This window comes from Magnolia sinica, chromosome 13 (genome assembly GCF_029962835.1).
Source record: "Magnolia sinica isolate HGM2019 chromosome 13, MsV1, whole genome shotgun sequence".
Classification (NCBI taxonomy): domain Eukaryota; kingdom Viridiplantae; phylum Streptophyta; class Magnoliopsida; order Magnoliales; family Magnoliaceae; genus Magnolia; species Magnolia sinica.
In genome coordinates, this window is record NC_080585.1 from 24808752 (window position 1) to 24818206 (window position 9455).

At 41.2% G+C, this 9455-nt stretch overlaps 1 pseudogene; it reads left to right on the top strand.

The window, feature by feature from the left end:
* Positions 1–440: 440 nt before the first annotated feature.
* Positions 441–8122, top strand: LOC131223291 (pleiotropic drug resistance protein TUR2-like; annotated as a pseudogene).
* Positions 8123–9455: the final 1333 nt, after the last annotated feature.

Consider the following 9455-nt stretch of genomic DNA (forward strand, 5'->3'; position numbering starts at 1 on the left):
AGTGGGGATAATGATTTCAACCGTTGAAACCTTTCTACGCCCCACAGTGATGTTTATTCGTCATCCAACCTGTTCATAAGATCATACAGTCATGGATGAACGGAAAACACGAATATAAGCTTGGCCTCAAGAAATTTTCAACGGTAGAAGTTTAATTCAACTGTTTCCTGTGGTGTGGTCCATATGAACATTGTATATGTTTTATTTTTGTTCTCAAGCACTAAATTTATCTGAGAAAATGAATGGACGGAGCGGATGAAATACATAAATCATGGTGGACCTCGCAGAGTTTACTCAGTACGGTAAGCGTAGGGAGTTACTCACTACGCAATCCGCTTCCGGCAGAGATGCAGCACCCGATTTCTAGGAAAGTCGCGCAATAACTCAATCATGGCGGCTTGAAGACTTATCTCCTCCTATTTAAATCTCTCTCTCAATTCCTGCAACTTCATCACAATCTCCTCTTCCTGTTACTCTCCCTCAGGAGAAAGGAAAAAGGAAAGGAAGAGAGTTCATAGCAAAGAAAAAAAAAAAACTTCATTTCCCAAATTCTTCGATCCATACACTTTGAGATTTCGGATTTCTGGTATTGAGACTTGAAGAATTTTCATTGTTTTGGTGGGTTTTGTTTGTGAGGGAAAACCCATCTGTTTTTCTGGTTTTCTCAAGCACCAGACATTAGTTCAACTCGAGAACTTTACTTGGAGAGATCCAATGGATACCACCAATATGTACAGAGTCGCTAGTATGCGACGCAGTCGGAATGGATCCCGGAATGGATCCGGACTGTGGAGGAACACTAGTGCGGAAGTCTTTTCACGATCGTCTCGTGATGAGGACGATGAAGAAGCTCTCAAATGGGCTGCCTTAGAGAAATTGCCGACGTATGATCGGATCAGAAAAGGGATACTGACTGGAATCGCAGGGGAGCACAAGGAAATCGATATTGACAAGCTTGGTTTTCAAGAGAAGAAGAATCTGCTTGAGAGATTGATTCGAGTTGCAGAGGAGGACAATGAGAAGTTCCTGTTGAAGCTCAGGAACCGTATGGAACGGTGCGTTCTCGTTATTTTGTTTTTCTTGTTTTCCTTCTTTCGCTCTTGTGGTGGTTTCAGCTTGCAAATTTTATTTTATTTTAGCATTTCATTGATGGGTCTTTTCTTATTTGATTTTGTTTAGAGTTGGGATTGAGAGTCCCACAATTGAAGTCCGATTCGAGAATTTGAATATAAAAGCAAATGCTTATATTGGGAATAGGGGTGTACCAACACTCCTCAACTTCACAGTTAATATTGTTGAGGTAATTCAAGTGTATTTGGGTGTTTATAATCCTTAAAAATAAAATAAAATCATAACATGTACCAATCTTGCAATTTCTTTTTCGTTCTTACAGAGCTTTTTGAACGATCTCCACATTCTTCCAAGTCGAAAGAGACCTGTATCAATTCTCCATGATGTTAGCGGAATCATCAAGCCTTGCAGGTAAGAGAAGGGCTTTGATTGAGTCGCGAATTGGGTTTTACTTGGTTTGTTATTCCATTTCATCATATAGATTCCTGGATCAATGGAAGTTAAATTACTCTGTAATTATTATTTTTCCTTTTTCAGGATGACTTTGCTTTTAGGCCCTCCAGGCTCTGGGAAAACCACTTTACTATTAGCTTTGGCTGGGAAGCTTGATAAGGATCTAAAGGTAAATATCTTCTTCTTTCTAATTTTCCATTGGAGTGATTGTCCAAAGATATAGGTTGAGATAGGTTCCTTGGAAACAACAGGTTACAGGGAAAATAACCTACAATGGCCACGGATTAGACGAATTCGTCCCTCAGAGGACTTCCGCTTATATCAGTCAGCATGATCTCCATATTGGGGAAATGACGGTGAGAGAAACCTTGGCTTTCTCAGCCAGATGTCAAGGAGTTGGGACCCGCTATGGTAAGTAATAGTGAATGGTTTCAGACAGCAAAGTTGAATGGAGGTCGTTTGAATGAGTTCGAATGTTTAGCATTTTTTTTTTCCTTGTGTAATTTGTAGAAATGTTGACGGAGCTGTCGAGAAGAGAGAAAGCAGCAAACATCAAGCCAGATCCTGACGTAGATGTCTACATGAAGGTGATAAAGAAGATTTCTTTTTTACAATTGAAAATTTCTCTAATAATCAAATTGAATTCTTGGAGATTGATATTTCCTGTCTTTTTTCTCTCCTCTTACTACTACAGGCTTCATCGTTGGAAGGTCAAGAGGAAAGTGTAGTCACAGACTATATTTTGAAGGTATATTGATGGAAATATATCGTTCTGCAAATTTGATATAATCATGGAGTTTTTGGAAGTATGGATGTTGAATTTATTTTTTTCATTCCCCTCTTAAAACTACAGATCTTAGGACTGGATATCTGTGCTGATACCATGGTAGGAGATGAAATGCTGAGGGGTATTTCAGGAGGACAAAAGAAGCGTGTCACGACAGGTAGAAAAATCAGCAATCCAGACAGCCGAGTTTCTTGGATTGGAGATGTGGTTTTTGTATCTTCCTGTGAATTTGAACTGATAGTTGCTGAATTCTGATTGATATAGGTGAGATGCTTGTGGGACCTGCGAAGGCATTGTTCATGGATGAAATATCCACTGGTCTGGACAGCTCCACAACTTTCCAGATTGTCAATTCCCTCAGACAGACTATTCATATTCTCGGTGGAACGGCACTGATTGCACTGCTTCAGCCAGCACCTGAGACTTATGACCTCTTTGACGACATCATTCTTCTATCAGATGGGCAGATCGTCTATCAGGGTCCACGTGAAAATGTGCTTGAGTTCTTTGAATCCATGGGTTTCAAATGTCCTGAGCGAAAAGGTGTTGCAGACTTCTTACAGGAAGTAAGTTTTACAAACTGATTCTTCTCACCCTAAGTCATCTACATTCATCAATTGAAATCATGGTTTAAGCTGCGTTTGGAGGTTCAATCGAATTGAATTGCAATAATTCCATTCAGCAAACAGGAAATGGCAAAAGTGGGGTCTTCTAAATTGCATCTAATACCATTTTAAGTCCAACTGGCAAAAGTCGGCCTCCTAAATTGCATATAATACCACTTTAAGTCCAACTGGAAATGCAACGAATGGAATTATGAGCCATTCCCTTACCTTGATCATTTCGTCTAAACAAATTCAGGGATCGAAATATAGTTTAATGGGAATCCAAATGAACTTCTTATTTCAAATAGAATGGCGAATCCAACTGTAAATTGTTTGTACACCACCAGGTCACATCAAGAAAAGATCAACAGCAGTACTGGTCACGCTCAGGTGAGCTGTACCGCTATGTTCCAGTCAAGGAGTTTTCAGATGCATACCAGTCCTTCCATATTGGCCGAAGATTGGGAGCGGAACTTAGCACACCATTCGACAAGAGCAAGAGCCATCCTGCTGCTTTGACGACTGCCAAATACGGCATTAGCAAGAAGGAGCTGCTGAAAGCTAACATTGCAAGGGAATGGCTGCTGATGAAGAGAAACTCCTTTGTTTACATCTTCAAAGTGGTCCAAGTGAGTAACTAAGCACACCCCAATTAGAAATATGATATCTGCTCACTCATTCCAATATGGCCCTGTGGATGTGTCATGACCCAAAAAATCAGGCCAGTCTCGTGATCAGGTTGTCACTTGTGTATGAAAAATGGATGACTGAAAAAAATGAGAAATGGTCCTCATTCATGTTGAACATTTGGACCAGCAGACAAATGGCCTGGATCTTGCACACACTGCCATGATGCCACAATGATAAAGGCTTCACCATAATGGATCTCTTGAACTCCCGACTTACTATATCTTCTATTTCCCATCTGATTGCAGCTGATCGTCGTTGCATTCATCACAATGACTGTCTTCCTGCGTACTGAGATGCCCCGTAAAACTGTGACCGACGGAAACATTTTCATGGGTGCTCTATTTTTCGGACTAGTCACTCTCTTGTTTAACGGATTTGCGGAACTTTCAATGACCATCGCAAAGCTTCCCGTTTTCTACAAGCAAAGAGACCTCCTCTTCTATCCTCCATGGGCATATGCTATGCCATCATGGATTCTCAAGATTCCAATAACATTTGCAGAATGTGCTGCATGGGTTGCCATGACTTATTACGTCATTGGCTTCGATCCGAATGTTGGAAGGTGAGACCTTGAGATCCTGTAACAACATATTCCAAGGCCATGTCCAATTGGCTGTCTTTCACTGGCGCCTGGAAATAACTGTAAATTCATTTTCTGTTCTTGTTGCAGGATGTTGAAACAATATCTGGTACTCGTATTGATTAGCCAGATGGCATCTGCGTTGTTCCGGGTGATTGCTGCATTGGGTCGGGACATGATCGTGGCCAATACATTTGGGTCCTTTGCGCAACTTGTAATGATGACGCTTGGAGGATTCGTTCTATCACGAGGTATGACATACTCGATTAGACTGTTAATTTTCAATTAAACGCCAAGCTTTTGTTTTCGGATTAAGAGTTCAGAAGGTGTTAGGACTCGTGAGGGATTTATCGACTAACCAAACCTTATATTTTGGCTGCAGATAATGTGAAGAAATGGTGGAAATGGGGATACTGGACCTCGCCCCTGATGTATGCACAGAATGCGATTGCAGTGAATGAATTCTTCGGGAATAACTGGAAACATGTACGGATTTTTTCGATCGAAGTAGAAAAAGATCAACAGTACTTTTGAGTTGGAAAATAAACTTTAGCTTTGATTTTGGTTTTGTGAAACAGATTCCTGTTAATGGGACGAAACCATTAGGAATCCTAGTCTTGGAAGGGCGAGGAATCTTCCCCCAGGAAAAGTGGTTTTGGATTGGTTCTGGTGGATTGCTCGGATTCATATTCCTATTCAACGGTCTCTTCGCTTGGGCTCTTGAATATCTCAACCGTAAGCATCTTCATCTCTCAATATTTGGAAATCTTTAGCTTTGATTGTTTCATTCTAAGTGTCTTATTAAATTCCTGCAGCATTCGGGAAATCTCAAGCGGTTTTATCTGAAGAGGCCTTGAAGGAGAAGCATGCCAACAGAACTGGAGAAGTCGATGGTCTTGCGCTATCAGCTGCTTCGGCAGAGACCACTGATGGCACTAATTTGAACAAGAAGAAGGGCATGGTTCTTCCATTCGCACCTCTTTCCATCACTTTTGATAACATCAGATACTCCGTGGACATGCCACAGGTAACATCAACTTCTGAGTAATTGATGAATTCATTTGATCAAGATTTTTGCCTGGCCCAACAAAGTATACATGTGGAGCCACTGTTCTGCAATTTTTTTTTTAAAAAAAAACATATGGTGGACCTTTGGCTGCAATCGCCCATGTCCATGGCAATGATCGGACTGCTAAGATCAGCTGATAGGGGAGGTATTAGTAATGAGCCATTCGTAGGATGGGGCGAACTGGGGGACTGATAGAAGAGGTACTGATGATGTTGAGTCATGAAACTGGGCACTGATTTCCTACTATACTGCAGGAAATGAAAGCTCAAGGTGTTCCAGACGACCGCTTAGTACTCCTGAAGGGTATAAGTGGGGCTTTCAGGCCTGGAGTTCTTACAGCACTGATGGGTGTCAGTGGTGCTGGTAAAACCACACTGATGGACGTGTTAGCCGGAAGGAAAACTGACGGATACATAGAAGGAGACATCAAAATATCCGGCTATCCCAAGAAGCAAGAGACGTTCGCTCGCATATCTGGATACTGTGAACAGAACGATATCCACTCTCCTCATGTCACAGTCTACGAGTCTCTCCTCTACTCTGCATGGCTCCATTTACCTGGCAATGTCGACTCAAATGCAAGAAAGGTAGGTGGGCTAAAACAGAATCCACTGTTCCCTACATGTTTGGTCCCTTTGGGCATCGACTAACTGCTAAAACTGATGAAATGCAGATGTTTATTGAGGAGGTGATGGAGCTTGTGGAGCTGAATTCATTGAGGGGTGTGCTGGTCAGGTTGCCTGGCGTGAACGGGCTGTCGACTGAGCAGCGGAAGAGGCTAATAATTGCTGTGGAGCTTGTCGCCAATCCATCTATAATATTCATGGAAGAGCCTACATCTGGACTGGATGCAAGGGCGGCTGCCATTGTGATGAGAACGGTGAGAAACACCGTCGACACTGGAAGAACTGTGATGTGCACAATTCACCAGCCCAGCATTGACATATTTGAAGCGGTTGATGAGGTGAGAAAAAACCAATGTGAAAGAACTTGTGTTTCATCTGTTTATGGACTAGAGCTTGATGTCTCTCTGGTCCAATTGCAGCTATTCCTTTTGAAGAGAGGTGGGGAAGAAATATACGTGGGCCCGTTGGGCCGTCAGTCCTGCCATCTGATCAAGTATTTTGAGGTAAGGCTGAATGAACAGGCAGACACTGCAAATGATTTCTGTTTTCTGCAATGATGCATATCATACAGTTACTGATTGAATTGGGTTTTATTCAATCAAGGGAATCAATGGTGTTAGCAAGATAAAAGACGGTTACAATCCTGCTACATGGATGTTGGAGGTGACCACCATGGCCTAAGAAGAGATCTTAGGGATTAACTTTGCTGAGACGTACAAGAACTTGGATATTTTCCGGTGGGTCATCGTATTCATACTTGGAATTTCTCAGAGCCATTGGAAACTGTTTCTATCTTCAACTGATTGTTTCAGGCAGAACAGAGCTCTAATCAATGGAAACTGATTGTTGCAGGCGGAACAAGGCTCTAATCATTGAACTGAGTGCTCCTTCCCCTGGTTCAAAAAATCTCTTCTTCCCCACTCAGTTCTCACAGTCATTCTCCACACAATGCATGGCCTGCCTATGGAAACAACACATGTCGTACTGGCGTAACCCGCCATATACTGCCGTGCGGCTGTTCTTCACAACCTTCATCGCTTTGATGTTCGGGACAATATTCTGGGATCTTGGCACCAGAACGTATGATTTTTACTATGTTCTATTACTGTCTAAATACAAATTGAATTTGTTTACTTAACACTAACTAGACTATGTCGATGCAATGGCAATTTATTTTTTGCAGGAGTAAATGACAGGATCTGCTCAATGCAATGGGTTCCATGTACACAGCAGTTCTGTTCATTGGAATCGAAAATGCCGCATCTGTGCAGCCAGTGGTGGCCATTGAACGAACGGTCTTCTACAGAGAGCGGGCTGCTGGAATGTACTCGGCTTTGCCATATGCATTTGCACAGGTAACTGATTTTACTGACCAAAATACTTTTGCAATGTTTTTGAGTTGTATCTCAACTGTTTTTGTTTCTTTTTTCTTTTTCTTTTTCAGGTCGCAATCGAGGTTCCATACATCTTTGTTCAGACTCTAGTATACACTATCATTGTCTACGCCATGATTGCATTCGAGTGGACTGTTGCCAAGTTTTTCTGGACTGCTTTCTTCATGTTCTTCACATTGCTCTACTTTACATACTACGGGATGATGGCGGTCGGCATGACTCCCAATCATGACATTGCTCCGATAGTTTCATCTGCTTTTTATGCGATATGAATCTCTTCGCAGGATTCCTAATTCCCCGACCTGTAAGTTCTAAATCCAATTTCTCTCCATACACTTTTTCCACCTAATTTGGGGAAGTAAAATTTATTCTTTTGATTACAGAGAATCCCAATATGGTGGAGATGGTATTATTGGGCGTGTCCCGTTGCATGGACCTTGTATGGATTGGTCGTTTCTCAGTTTGGCGACTTGGAAACTCCTATGGAGGATACTGGCGCAACCGTGAAGGTCTTCATAGAGGACTATTTGGGATTCGAACACAGCTTCTTGGGAGCAGTTGCCGGTGCCGTTATTGGGTTTACAGTGCTCTTCGCCACTGTCTTTGCTTTTTCAATTAAGGTGTTGAACTTCCAGAGAAGATGATTGAATGTTGCTGATCATATGAGGCTCACCTTGAGGCATTTGGGTTGCTACTCTACAGACTTTTTATAATGTAATTTTCTGTTTGGACGGTTGATGATTATTAGATTATGTATTGAGAATTGGCTATATATGAATTTTCTTTTCAATAGACGAAACAAGAGTTGTAATTGAGTTAACCAAGCAAATAAGTTTGTAATTTTTTCTCCTTTTTTTTTTTTTTTGAAAATATCGATAAATCATGCATAAGAAAGTAAAGCGGAAAAATTCCAGTCAATTTCTGATATGTTCTTGCAGATATGAATATCAAATGTTATGATACATTCATACAGATTCGATAGAATACATTGCGATGCGACATATACAACATACCACTGAACAGATGAAGGAATTACATCTCATCAAGGGGGGGTGGGGGGGTGGGGGGGTGTTTGAGGTGGGGATTCTATTTTCTAGTTCATAAAAAAAATCCAAATTACTTGAACATGAAGATAAACAAACTAGGCCGTTTCAATAGAAAGCTCTGTTTTAAAATTTTGGTCCTTATCCTTGCCTTGGTGGTGGACTCCCAGGAATTTCAACATGAGGTCTGGGATTCGAGTAGCATAGGTGGTGAAATTCCACTACGGCTCGTGAGTGGGGGTGTGTGTGCAGTGTGGCTGTGGGAGTGTGTGTGGGATGCTTGTGTAAAAAAAATAATAAAAAAATTAAAAAAACCAAAAAACTCTGTTCGAAATCTCTGTTATGTATGTTGTACAGAAATGCTCTAGCTACAGGGCTCCTTGTTTCATTTAGTTGCATTGGGACACTTGGACTATCCAATTCATTGATCTGGACCGCTCAATACGCCCAACACGCATTTCATGGGCAACCATGTAATCGTCACACCATTCTGATAAATATAACCATTCAATCAATGATTTTTAATATCAGCAGTCAAGATCATTTACATGAAAATAGGTTTAGGGAATAATTTGAACCATCTATTTGTTGGGGACCATCATAGATTGCTTATGATTCTAAAGAATCACTTTCGTTAGATAATCATAGTCAACCCATTCATGGCCTGGAACAAGGATGGCTATAGATGTGTTCTGGACTTGGTGGACAGTTCGGATCAATCGATTGGACTGTCAAAGTTTCCAGCATTGGAGCTTTTCTATATGTTATATATTACAGGGGGTGTGGCACGTGCGTGGAGAGAGGACGAACAAGTGAAATCGTAGGGAGGGTCGGGCTTAGAGTTTTGGAGGAAAAAAGAGGCGTTATATGATACTCTGGCTGAGATGGCACTTGATAAACAGGAATGTGGAATGGTGTAATGGAATATATTAACTCAAATTAAATAGACTAAATTGTGGAACCGCCATCTCTAAGTTGGAGTCCGAAGATCGTTCATCTCAGCAATCCTAACCTTTAATAGGTGGACACTATTTTGCTTTTTTAAACAAGGTCATTGGATATTTTCAATTTTGACCGTCCAATAAATTCCTAGGAATTTAATAATAATTAGATGACCAAATAAAAGTAAGTCTTGGA